We start from the raw sequence: 2,975 nt of genomic DNA on the forward strand, positions 1-2,975 counted from the left end.
TAAGAGACAGTATATATATACAGCAAATTACTCAATTCAACAAAACATAATCATTCTTAAAATTACTACAGGGGTCTGACAGAGTATTGGTTAAAATGTTAAGATTTAATATTCGCTTTTAAGTTTAATTATCGATTTGGGGTGGGGAGCGTACTCACCCACTCATATTAAAATAACGCTTTATTAATATTAACACTTTACATAATGTATTAAATCAATCAAACAATCAATTTTATTTTCTGAATTTGTATTCCTATACCTCATGAAGGTATGAATGTCATAAAGTCTCTAAAAATGTTTTTAATCTAATGAGATTTATACTTAATTAGGCCTAACTTAACACAGATGCCAAAATAAAAATTGTTTGAATGTATTTCTCACTAGTTCAATCTCTTTTATTTCAGTGTTTCAGGTCAAATCTACCAATACATCAATAAGTGCGAAGTCGATCTACAGTCATTGTCAGCGGAACACGATGTGTATTAAATTGCCGGAACACAAGATGATATCAATAGCCGGATTTATGAGGTCTTAATTCTACAAATAATCGTGCGCGGATATTTATTATGATTTATGTCACTGGATCGCCGGAATTGAATCAAATTTGCCAATTATGTTTCTTATACAACGAACAAGCAATTCTCGAACGACATTACATACTTAAATATAATTAGGCCTAAGCATTATTATACTATATTATATAAAACTAGAATCTTTATATTCTTTTTATATTACGTTTATATAGTTCTGATGTAAAATTTCCGAGTATGCAAGAAATAAAAGTAAACTGTAGTGTAATTTATACTACATCATTGTGTGTAGGCCTACTTCCTTTGTCGTAATTGCATTAATAATAATATATATTTCATGATTATTAATCAGTATATAATCGAATTAAATATATTATAATCACTTCGAATTCGAATATAGCACTATTACAGGCTACTATATCTTATAAACACTCTTTCCAAATACTGTATATCCACATGATACCAACAAATTTCGAAACTTATCAGAGCAAGGTGCTGTCGAATTTTACAAAACAGGAAATGACGTCGGTTGCTAGGCTACAGCTCATGCATATTCAGTAACACCTGTGCTCATTAGACTAACAATAAAAACTTTTAGCTCAATTTTGACAAAATCGACCAAAAAGATTTTATTGTTAGTCTAATTAGAACAGGTGTCACTGAATGATTATGCATGAGCTTGTTGCTTAGCAACCACGTCATTTCCGGTTTTATGTTTTTGTTGAGGGCGTCCTCAAAAGAATTGCTAGTTTAATAATTAAAGTAGCACATATTGATGAAGCAATTCTTCACTTTTGGTTTAAGCTTATAATAAGGATATTTTACCTATTGAATATACTACAGTAAACACAGACATTAAATAAGATGAGAAGAGATGCACAATTCCATTAGATATTTATTTTCAAGCATTTAAATCAAGTTGGGATATATGTATACATTTTATATTTATATACTAGGTTTATATCATGTACATCCGGCAAAAATCAATAGAACAGATTTTAATCCTCAAAATGTTATATATTATTATCTTACAAGTCTATATTCTTTACAACAAACAAGTTACTTTATTAATAAGATAGACATTAGCAGTAATAATACAATATTACTATCTATCAATAATTGGTAAGTTCTGTTGCCCTTTCACGATTGAGTCCGGACATTCTTTCCGATAGTTGTGGCTTCTTTGTCTACATCGCTGGAATAGAAGAATATTGAGAAAAATATTAAGAAACAGAGAAAGAATTATAATGGAGTATCATAAAAACATAATATATAAATAAAAACAGTGGCAGATCCAGGAGTTTAAAATAGAGGGGCACTCTCAGATTTTAAATTTGAATGTAATTTTATTTTTTTTTCTCCAAATTTGTTTCCATTTTAAAAGCTTTAGGGGGGGGGGGACAGACCAGCTTCCCCTCTCCCCTTTTCAATCTGCCACTGAAAAATCAGTGAGCACCCCAACCTTAACATTATTGTATTTAACACAATGCACAATGCTGCTGATACAACATAATAGTACTTCATTATCATATTAAATATTAATTATTTATAGTATCATCATTATATTACGGAATGATGTGAGGATTTTTAAATACATGGTATTGGGTAGGAGTTAGATCGCAATAGCGCAAACAAATTGTGTTAGCAATCCGATTGTCATGGGCAAATAAAATTTATAAAAAGTGTACTATTCGATAGAAATGAATATATAGATTCATAAATACAGTATATTCAAACAATTAACATAATTCTATAACTATATCTTCATACAAACATTTTTTCATGTTATAATATTTTTTGAATGCACAAGCAAAATAACAAATGGATTGATATAAAGAAAAGTAAAAATTACCTAGTCCAGCCCATTTCCAATGAGGTCCAATTTAAATATACGCTTGTCTGTCATGAGCTGAAAGATAAACAAAGTATTTCACATTTCGACTTTCTTTCGCGGGGGGGGGGGGGCGCCATGAGCGTTTCCTGTTAAAAGAATACCGGCGCTTTATTTCATTATTATTATTATTCTTATTTATTATTATTACTATTAGACCTATTATTATTATTATTATTATTATTATTAGGCCTTTAATTATTAGGCCTATTATTACTATCATTAGGTATATTATTAATATTATAGGCCTATATAAAATGCTCAACTGCTCTGTATATTTGAAAAGGGGAAGTGTGCAACCGGCCCCCGCCTAAATTATTCAAAAATTGATTAAAAAATGGAGGGAAAAAATGAAAATTGTATTCATATTTAAGTCATTTCCGGCCATCTAGAGATGGACCATGGAGGTGACATAATCATAAATCCATATGTGAAAGTCCCCCCTGGATCCCTTGTTCGAATTTCTGGATCCGTCACTACAGTAGTAGCTTTATTTGATATCAACATCACGGAAGTACACATCCATAGACGATATCAATATCAGTATTGATAAA

The sequence above is a fragment of the Anneissia japonica genome, unplaced genomic scaffold, assembly GCF_011630105.1.
Source record: "Anneissia japonica isolate Jap-2015-1 unplaced genomic scaffold, ASM1163010v1 scaffold519_len276752_cov174, whole genome shotgun sequence".
Lineage (NCBI taxonomy): Eukaryota > Metazoa > Echinodermata > Crinoidea > Comatulida > Comatulidae > Anneissia > Anneissia japonica.